Here is an 11,430-nt window from a genome sequence, read left to right as displayed (position 1 = left end):
GTATCATATCAAAAGTTTTCGTAGGCAAACTTTCTATCAGAATTTATCTAGCTTCCAAACGTGCCCCAAAGGAAGGAAAGACGGGGAATAATGGAGTGCGTCATCGGTTCTCTCCTAAGCCAACGTGGCCATCGAAGAGAGATAGAGAGAAGAAGAAAGGCGTTGGTAGAAGCGAGAGAGAGAGGAAGAAAGGAGTTGGTACAAGGAAGCAACCGTCTTATCGTTTTCGCTAAGGCCCTCCCCTTCTTTTCATAAAACCCATTTTCTTCTGAAGAAGGGAAAAGCTCGCCGTCTCTTCCAATGGCTTCTGCAATTCCCAGCTTCCAATCACAAACCTTGTCGGAAAATACCGCATCCTTCTCTCTGTACCCAAATGAGCCGGCGAGAAACCCCAGAGCGACGACTCTGATATTGAAGAAAAAACCCAAGTTTTTGGTTTCTGGGTTGTCCTTGATCAGAGATGGTTTTAAGGGTAATTACCTTTCATCAGAAAGGAAACCTATTTTTGGGGTCTTTGGCATGTCGTTGTTAATGGGTGATTCAAGGAATGGGAGGGTGAATTATAGAGACGTGACTGTTGCTTCGATGGCTACTGAGAAACCCAAAAAGCGATACCCAGGTGAAGCCAAGGGGTTTGTGGAGGAGATGAGGTTTGTGGCTATGAAATTGCACACTCGTGATCAGGCTAAAGAAGGGGAGAAGGTTTCAGACAGCGCAGACACGCAGCCGATAGCAAAGTGGGAGCCGACCATTGAAGGGTATCTGAAATTCTTGGTTGATAGTAAGGTGGTCTATGACACGCTTGAGCGGATTGTTGAGAAAGCAACCCACCCTTCGTGTGAGTATACGCTTCAATCTTCTTCTGCTGCTTCTTTTTTAAGATAAAAATGCAGCATTTTTCTTTTGTTATTGGTAATTAACACTTTTGTGGCATATCGTCAATTTGTGACTTTCTTAGTGTTCCACATGGAGAGTACTTGGAGGGTGGAACTGAGGGGGTGTTAGAAGTTCTTTGTTATGGTTGTTGAGATTTTGGTGATCTTGAAGATGTTGAAAGTTAGTTTGTGGGCTAGAGTGTTATTTTGATTTTCAGTGATGATTGAGATACTGTCTATGTTGTTGATTGATTTCGTTTAAGTTTTTCAATGAGATTTCATAATAGAAGTTACAATTGCAAAGATGAGAATGGGACAACGTAACCACTTGTGTGTTCCCTGAAGAAGTATTCTTTTTTATGGCTTGAATCAACGATCTTAAGAAAGGTTATCCTGGGTTCCACTGCATGGTTTTAGATACATGCAAAATTTACTAGATGATTTAGGAACCATGCCGCTTGAAATTCATGTGAATTACTTAACATGCCAAAAGCCAATGGTTTTTCGGTCATTAGGGTAACGATTCTTCTATCTCCAACCACAGATTGGAAATCCCCTTTTCCAGTTCTAGTGTCGAGTCTGTTTTTGGATCTATAAGAAGGTGCTTGACTCTCAATGGCTCCAGAATCCAGCATGTTGACACCATGCCTAAAAATCTTGCACTGGTAACTAAAGCGCTCTTCCGTACATTTTTTATCCATCCAAGCATGAGAAAAGCTCGAGCAACTATATCCAAATTCTTGGCCTGCTGAAGTTGATCATTATGATCCATGCAGAGTTAATGTGCTGCCTGGCCTCTGTGAGTCTGTCCATCTTCTCACGCCTGTGATCCAGGAACACTATTCAATTCTAATGTTTGACCTCCATTTTGGTCTTCTTTGTGCATCAACACGGTGAGCCTATATCTCTTTCTTATTGTTCCTTCCCTCTCTTCTCTGTCTGCATTTCACAATATCAAAACTGATACAACAAAAAACTAGGATCTGTGAGGGGAATTTTGATACCTTCTAAGAATCCAAATAGATCCTCTCTTTTAGTGTGTTCTATGACAGGAGCATCTTGTGGACTATCAATAAGCTATCCTGTGAATTAGTTATGTGAATGAGTTCGACTATACTTTTAGTTTTCGGCTCTCAGCTTTGTAAGCATTACTATTAATTCATCGACACTTCTTGATTATATTTTGTTATGTTTATGTTCATGTGCTAATCTGCATCTCATGTATGAAGAATTGTTTTGATATGTTATCTCAGGACTCTGTACTCTTCATTAGTCAAGATCCAGTTTGTAGAATTCCATGAACAGCATTAATATAACATGAGTAGAACCTTTTAAAGAAGTGACCTCTCATTGCTTAACTGCTTTCTTGGATGTTCATCCGTGACTTGTACATGAACAGTCAATGGCACACCAGCAGAAGTAAACATGCAATTCATATGGAACCGATATGAATCATCAGTAGATTCACTGCCTTTTGTTGTCTTCAACCAAGTAAGATACAAATACACAATACAGGATTTGCTATCTAACGATTGTCTATAGTAGTATTAGAATTATACCTAGCATCCTGAAAAATAAGTACCTGACCGAAAGTTTAAAACTGTGAACCTCTGGGCAGTTGTTAGAACTAAGTTTTTTGCAAGAGTAGATTGATATCTTAATCATATTGGTCATGTCGATTTATTTTAACTTCATCTTGTGGTATGTATATATATATATATATATGTGTGTGTGTGTGTGTGTGTGTGTGTGTGTGTGTGTGTGTGTGTGTGTGTGTGTGTGTGTGTGTGTGTTGACTCAACGTATGCTGTAACCATTCAGCTTTTAGTTATTTAATACTTGGATGCAAGGTTTTAAAACCCGTGACTCGGAACTCGACTCGTTCTTTATTGGCTCGTGACTTGGCGGGTCAACTCGGTGACTCGGACCGGGTTTTGTTAACTTTTGATTTTAAAAGAAAAACAATATATAATTTGTCTGAAACCATGTTTTTGAGTAAACATAGTCTCCAAATGTCTGTAAGAATATAAAAACAACTGCAAAGAGCTATAGAGGTTTGCTTGAATAATTGAATTTGATATCTATACAAGCACTTTGACTAATTCATGACTTGAATTAGAGGATTTGGTCACCATGAGTTCAGTCTGCTACTACCTAAGGTTCCTAAAATGGCCAATCATATATGCTAGCTTGTTTTAAAAGTTTTAATTCCCTCTCTAACAAATCCATAAATGTAAAACAGGGATATATGTGCATATTGAAAGTTTACAGAATGCCCAATATCAACATAAATAAGCAATTTTCTCATGTATAAAACTATGCAGGAAATATATTAATGGCACAACTATAAAAAGACTACTAATATTTGAATATGTACAATGCTTGTTCACATAACAAATGGATGATGAAACCTAAATGTGACTTCCCATAGGCACAGTTAACCCGCCATATATAGTGAGAATCATTTCTTTAAAATATTTTGCTAGAATAAGTTGATAACACAGGGTGAACAGTAGTTCGAACAACATGGCGATTTTATTCTATGGATTTAAATGCTTTTTTATCTTTTATCTTTAAATGATTTTTATTTTCTTTTTTATACAAAATCTGGGGGTAACCCTTGTTAAAATATATGTACTTATATATTTCGAAACTGTAATTTGAAACTCAAAAAACAAATTTCAAACATCCCAAAACTCGCCCGAGTCAGGCCGAGTCAAGCCCGAGTTTTGGCAAACCGAGTTTGCCTTGCCGGGTTGACTCGCTGGAGGGGCGAGCCGAGCCGAGTCAGCCGAGTCAACGAGTTGACTCGGCGAGTTTTAAAACACTTCTTGGATGTACACTTAATTGAAAACTGAATCACAAGATTCACAACATGCTCTCTCAATGCCCTGAACAATCAATATGATCGGAAAATATCCACATACTAACACAATCAAATGAAGAAAGATGCTCAGATATCTCACTTAACTGTAGGGTGAAAAAGAATCCATGTCAATTTTGTTTTATTTGTACTAAAAATTTTGAAATCTCTAAATGGATTCCTTTATTTTTTAAAATATATAAAATTAAATTTGAAAATGGTCATGGAAAAATTTCTGTCCTTGCAACATTTCTGTGGAAGTGGCATCCTAATAGAAGTCTACAAGTGATATTTATATGATATTTGGGGGGTCTTTTTGTCCTTGTTTTTACAAAATTTTCTAGTTACAAGCATGAAAAGGTGTGTAACCCTTGCATGTGGTTCTATTCTGTCAAATGGTACTTAACCTTATTAACCCTTTCTCTTCCAAAAGGTCTCAACATATTAAAACTTTTTTGTCTCAGCTTTTTAATGCAATGTCAGATCACCTGTGCAATAGTGTGGATCAAATGGTTCTTTTGCTTGACAATCTGAAACTTGAATATTTGAGAATTGCTCATGCATTCCCCAAATCATTTACAATTTGCTTAAGGTTTAATCAACACATTTATGGTGCAGTCAGATGTCAATTTTCTAAAATATTTGAATATTTTGGTGTTTCTAATTAGATATATTTTATGTGTTTGTGAATAAAGAGAAAAAGTAGGATAAAGAGGTAGATTCCTAATTTTAAAGTGAGAAAGACGCAAGTAGCTTCCTATCTTCGAGGAAAAAGAGGGAAAGAAAAAGGTAATGGGTAGTTTTCTACTTGGAGGCCTTCTCTAGACCATAACCTTGCATTTCTTACATCCTTGGGTTCTACGTACGTATTTTCTTCCACCAAAACACTCTGTTTTTTATATATAAAGCGGACAGTGTCATATATGTAATATAGATACAGATTGGAATGACAAAAATACCCTAAGAAATTTTGGCAATTATTAAAATTTATGGTGACCTTTTGAAGGGTGCAAAATCACCGTCTCTTTTCAAATTAAAATACAAGAACAGTTTTTTTATTATTTGAAAATTATGTTCGACTTTTTTAACATTAATATAAAGGGTTTAAAGTTAGATTAGCCAACCATGCTCTTTGTTGGGATAAATCAAATAAGAACAGGCCTTACACTCATATTAAGTATGCACATGGATGAAATCTAAGTGGTTCATCTTACCTCTAAAGTATCAAGCATTTCTTTGCAACAGGGCAATGACCACGTATATTTAAGCTACCACATCCACACTTTTCAACCATCAATTTCTTCAACATCTTAATATGAGGAAAACAGCATGTAAAGGATCGCTCGCTGCTCAGTAGGAGAGGTGAAATATGTGTAGGCTTGTGCAGTAGAGGAATTCATAGGCTCACATTTGTAGGCTGAACTCATTGGCTACAATAGCAGTTAGAACGGATGATCTCATGAGAAGCTGAGGGTGAGAGACCATAGGATAGATTTCAGACATGTGGAGAAGGAGAGAATAGAAAAAATATAAATTACAGCTGAGAAGATTTTTTTTCTCCTTTTGTGATACGAATAATTGTGATGTTATCATGATTTATTTTCACTTCTATAAAAAATATCTGATTAACTTTCAGTAATAAGTCTCATGAATCCTTGTACTTTATTAGCGGAGCAACATTCTGGTTGTTCTGAGTGAAAATCATGATTAGTCCTTTTCAAATTGTGAGATCTTTATTAGTGAAATGACATTCTGTTTATTTTATTGGTGGTATATGAATCTTATAAGCATGAATTATGACATCTATCTTGGTGGCAGATGCAGGGTTCAGGAACACAGGCCTGGAAAGATCAGAGAGTTTGGCGAAAGATCTGCAGTGGTTTAGGGATCAGGGCCATATCATCCCGGAACCATCTTCCCCAGGGACTTCTTACGCTGCATATCTTGAGGAGCTGTCTGAAAAAGATCCTCAAGCATTTATTTGCCATTTCTACAATACATACTTCGCGCACACTGCGGGGGGGGTCGCATGATTGGCAAAAAGGTATAGTTTTACTGTGAGTCCTTTTCTATCTCTTGTCAAGCAATTGATATCTGAGCAAACATGCTGCTGGAATTGAAATCACATCCACTTTTCTTTTTATTTTGTTTTTAACCTATGATTTCGCTCTATTGTAGGTTTCAGGGATGATACTGGACAATAAGGAAATGGAGTTTTACAAGTGGGATGGTGATCTCCCCAAATTGTTGCAGAATGTGAGAGACAAGATCAATAGGATTGCGGAGGTAACTCTTCATTCTACTGCTTCCGCTGTTAATCTCTTGAACTTGATTGTCATGGCTAAAAAATTGTCGCAACCCAGTGTGTTGGTTTAACACCAATTTTCACCAATAAGTAGATGGATTTAGACTAGCATAACCTTTTTTTTTTGCGTATGGAATCTGCCTGAGGTATTATGTTTCTGCTGCTGACTTGTGCATTTGATGATTTTACTCAGAGTTGGACTAGAGAAGAGAAAGACCATTGCTTGGCAGAGACAGAGAAGTCTTTCCAGTACTCTGGACAAATTCTGCGTTTGATCTTATCGTGACACATTAAGCTCTTTGTGAAAAATGATCAACTTTTTTTTTTCATTTCAAGTCCTTAGAAAACCTATTTAACTATACTGCTTTGTACAAAGATGGGACAAATCCAAATTATGCATTTCCTCGATGCTGAAAATGCATGCTATGGTTCTGCTTTAGTACTCCCCCAGAATGGATAGTATGCATATATGATTCTGTCTCTTGAGCTCAAGTTTCTTTGATGGTCGTGCTATAGCAGCTTATCCCAGAAATATTTTTTTGAGAGGGACTTGTCTCAGAAATATTGAGTTCTGCATCTCATATGTTCTCAAGAAATCGCATGGGTTGTATGTTGTCATTTTCCCTCCATGGCGAACCTTGCTTGAGAATGCATGCACCCCTACCAACTGCATGGGAAACAGCTAACAGGAAGAAAGCTAGAGAGCATATTTCTTTCGTCACAGCCTTTGAGGTTCCCATTCGTCTGCTAGGAACATTGGTCATGCTTAATTGCTGATGCAAGATGTTGGAATAAGATAGGGATATAACCAGCTGACACATCCAAGCATGTTACGAGCTACAGCTATCTGTTAGTCGTTCAATCACTTTTAAGTTCACAATGAAATGATAAGTAACTGAACCAATTTTTTGCACATTTTTATCAAAACATTGCACTTTCTCTTCTTTCATTCGGACCTTTCTCTTGCTAATCAAACTAAGTTGGTTTATTGATTATAACGTAAAAGGAAGTATGATGGTTTTCTAGGAAGAGCAGCATTTTAAGGGACACGACATGGTAGTGGGTTGGAGTATCCTTGTGACAGGTGCTTTTGCTTGACTAATCCAGGTTCATACCAGCAGGCGTATGCACCCATCTTTCGATGACCCATCACTGGGGATATCTGACAGATGCCCAACAGATACGTCCTAGATAACTGGGCCTAGAACAAAACAATCTCTCTTTTTGCTGTGGGTTGGAAGCTAGTGATGGGGCTGGAAGCCTCAACACAGCCTTAATCCCAAGCATAATATTTTATTATGGCACCTTTCTCCAGGGCACATTTGATGGTGGGGGAGAAAAATGCACTCCCCCCACAGCCACCACTTTTGCAGCTGCCCAAAAGTGGGGGAGAACAAAAGTGTGTGATCTATGTCAAAATATAAATAATTATCCCGGTCGATATATTATGTTCTATTGGGACCTACTTTGTATCGTTGTATCTAGAGTCTGATTTGTTTTGGTTGAGTCATGATGTAAGTGTTGAGTCACTCGAGCTACCCTTTTACCTTAGTTTAGGTTGATAAGGGTTAGCTCGTAGATCTGAACTGTAAGTTTTTTTTTTAGCAAAACAATGAATGAATGCAAATGCGTTGAGCTTTCTTTGTTTATCCTTGTGATTACTTTCAAGTGATTGCAATTTCTCTCTCTCTTCTCTTTCGCTCTCTTGCACTCTCTATACTCAAAGCTTTCGCAGTGGCAAATGAGCAACGACTTACGGCAGTAAGGAAAGAATCGTCACACTGCACTGATATGTTGAATAAATAAGTTCTCGAGCTGAAAAAGGGACTTTGAAGTCTATGTCGAGAAACACACCAACATGCCGCAATTTAAGAACAAGACATCATGACACTCCAATACAACTTGCGCAGCACTAAAGGTAAGGCAGTTGTCGAGACCAAGGAGATGGGTTCACCTCGGAGCCATGAGCAGATGGTCGAGACTGTCAATAGACTGGTAGCTGATGTGACTTCGCATGATGAAGCGATTTCACATGCATTGGAGTTGTTCAGATGATTAGACGATGATGTAACAAGCCTACAAGAGCAGGTGAACTTGCTGATGAGACAAGTTAAGTCGCTGACTACGACAATAATCGCTCTGCAGATTGAAGTAGGGGAGCTTCAGTTGAAGAACTACACGTTGCAGCAGACAGTGACCCTAAATGGTAGAAGTGGCGATAGGCCATCAAAGATAGATGTGTCGAGGCCAACAAAGTTCAATGGTTCTAAAGACAGCAAGGTCATTTGAGAATTTTTTGTTCCAGGTGGAAGACTATCTGGATATTCAGAATGTACTCGCCGAAGACCTTAGGGTGAAGGTTGCAACAACTCTGCTTGACGGAGATGTTATAGCCTGGTAGAGAAGGAAACATAGCGATATGAAAAGAGGGCATTGTGTTATTGATACTTTTGAGGCCTTCAAAATTGAGTTACAAAACTACTTTATGTCATGGAATATACAATGACAAGCATATCGAATGATATCAAAAGTAAAGCACACTGGAACTTTGATAGATTATATCAAGACATTTTAAAAGCTCATGTTGGACGTACCCAATATGCCAGATGAAGACAGACTCAACTGGTTTATTATGGGACTACAGTTGTGGGCACAGTCCAAAGTGGAAAGGAGCAATCACAAGACTTTGAAAGATGCATATGTGACAGTCGAGCGCTTAGTGGATACTCAACGCAAGACGTTCACTCCATCGACCAAGGTCGGGAAGAAGCTGGACTATAGAAGCAAGAAAGAGGATTTGTGCGACAACAAGGGTGAGGCATCGACCCAACACCACTTTGACAAGAAGCAAAATTTCAAGAAATACAACAACGACAACAAAGGTCGGGTTGTGACTTGTTGGTTCTATGGTGATAGGCATATCGTAAGGCAATGTCCAAAGTGACTCATGAAGGACGACGAGCATGCCAATGCGGTGTAAGTAGAGAGTAGTGATATTGAGGACATGCAGTTCAAGATGGGGGCCATGCAGACTATAAATGCGGTCAGAGGCTGTGTAGTGAAAAACATATCGGTCAGCAAAGAACTCATGTACTTAAAAGTCATTAAGAATGTGAAGTCTACTATAGTAATGGTAGACTCTGGGGTTACACATAACTTTGTCGCGCGGGAAGAGGCAGAGCGGATGGGCTTAAAGCCCATGCCAAAGTAGATGACCATCAAAACGGTGAATTCTGTGGTCAAACCCATCCTTGGTGAAGCAAGGGACGTGGCTATCCAAATTGGGAGTTGGGTCAGCAAAGCCAACTTCTCAATGGTGTGCCTGTACGGTTTTTGGATAATTTTGGGCATGAAGTTTCTTCGCATATATAATGTAATAATGTTGTCGAAGGTGAACTCATTGACAATTATGGGGTCAGACTCGTCGTACACGGTGCAATGCCTCACTCTTGGAGGCAAGAATTTAATACTATCTGCGATGCAATTGAAGAAGGGTGTCAAGCGGGGAGATCAGACATTCATAGTTATTGTGCGCACTGAATAAGGGAAGGTTGAAGCAATAGTGTTGCCGACCCTTGCCCCGCTGTTGGCGAAGTTTTAAGAAGTTATGCCTCCGAAACTGTCGAAGCGTTTGTCGCCAAGACGCGAGGTCGACCACAAGATTGAGTTGACCCTGGGAGCAAAGCCCCCTGCTATGGTCTCTTATCGTATGAGACTAGCTGAATTGAAAGAACTGCGTAGGCGACTAGACAAGATATTAGAAGCAGACATTATTCGTCCATCAAAAGCCCCCTTTGGCGCCCATGTGCTCTTTCAGGTGAAACATGACGGCTCTAAATGACTATGTATGGATTACCATGCGTTGAACAAAGTTACGATGAATAACAAGTATTTGCTGCCACTGATAGCGGACTTGTTCGATCAATTAGGTAGTGTTCGGGTCTTTTCAAATCTAGATTTATGATCGAGTTACAGACAGGTGAGGATTACAGATGGTGATGAGGCAAAGACAACTTGTGGCACTCGCTATGGTGCTTATGAATTTCTGGTGATGTCATTCGGGTTGACGAATATTCTGTCCACGTTCACTACATTGATGTCTAAGATTTTCTACCTTTACTTAGACAAGTTTATGGTGAAAGTGCACTAGGATCGAGGCAACAAGCACTAGAGGGGGGGTGAATAGTGCTTTTAAAACTTTTTGCGGAATATTGAAGGATTTTGCAAATCTCAAAGCAAACACACAAAGAACACAAGATTTTATCCTGGTTCGGTCAAACCCGACCTACATCCAGTCCCCAAGCAAAACCCGCTTGAGATTTTCCACTATCAACCTTGTAAACTACAAGATCACACAGACCATAACCGGTCCCACTTTCAGTAACAATCCTACTGAAAGCAAACAACTCCTTTACACCAAGGAGTCCTTCTTTTTACACAAAAGAAATAACAACTTACAATACAACCTATGAGCCTTCCTTTTGAATGCAAATGAAATGCAATTGACTTTTGAGGTTGTTGAAACACTTTACTCACGAATTCACTATCTCTCAAAGTGATTTGAGTGAAAAACTGAAGTGAAAATATCACGTGAGTGAGAAAACAAATACTTGACTGAATAAGAGTGAAAAGCAAGATTCAAATCGATTGAATTGTTGTTTTTTAGTGTAAAATGCACTTATATTTATAGTTAAAAGATTCCATACGTTGAGAGTATGAAAGTGTGTCAAAACGGTTCATTTCGAACGATCAAAACGTTTGAAAAATGAAAAGACACGCCTTTTTGAAGTTTCAAGAAAACGGCAAAATTAGTCGACTGAAACATCAGTTAGTCGACTAATAGTTAGTTATTAGTAGACTGACAGTTATCGTCAGTCGACTGATCTGTTAATCGAGCCGTTTGAAAATCTAAACTTTTGAAACTTAGTCGACTTGAGAAAAGTTAGTCGACTGATAATATCATCAGTAGACTGAAAAACTTTTTAGTCGACTGCTGCTAAAAACTTCTGAAAAATAAACATTTTGTTCGGTCGACTGATAAAAAGCATTAGTCGACTGCTGCTAAATTTTCAAAAAACACATGTTCTGTTCAGTCGACTGATAAAACCATTAGTCGACTGCTGCTAATTTTCCAGAAAACAGACATTTTGTCCAGTCGACTGATAAAACCTTCGGTCGACTAATTTGACAAGAATGATTTTTTAGAAAATATGGCGCGAAAGGATTAGTCGACTGATAAGTCTATTGGTCGACTAATAAACATGAAAATTTAAGAAAAGAGTTTTCTAAAAAGATTTTCAAAAGAGTTTCTTTTAGAAAAGTTTTTCTAAAGACTTTTAAGGTGAAATGCAACCTAAATATGCACTCTAAGTAAGGCTCTTACAAGA

General features: G+C 38.6%; 1 pseudogene across 1 annotated transcript; it reads left to right on the top strand.

Annotated features, from left to right (window-relative positions):
- Positions 1-223: 223 nt before the first annotated feature.
- LOC149815313 (heme oxygenase 1, chloroplastic-like) lies at positions 224-6,482 on the top strand (annotated as a pseudogene). The gene is made up of 4 exons (XR_016427872.1): positions 224-838; positions 5,557-5,782; positions 5,917-6,024; positions 6,237-6,482. The product of XR_016427872.1 is annotated as a heme oxygenase 1, chloroplastic-like (transcript).
- Positions 6,483-11,430: the final 4,948 nt, after the last annotated feature.

Source organism: Nuphar pumila, chromosome 15 (genome assembly GCF_984573655.1).
Source record: "Nuphar pumila chromosome 15, dmNupPumi1.hap1.1, whole genome shotgun sequence".
Classification (NCBI taxonomy): Eukaryota; Viridiplantae; Streptophyta; class Magnoliopsida; order Nymphaeales; family Nymphaeaceae; genus Nuphar; species Nuphar pumila.
This window is presented reverse-complemented; position numbering and strand designations above follow the sequence as displayed.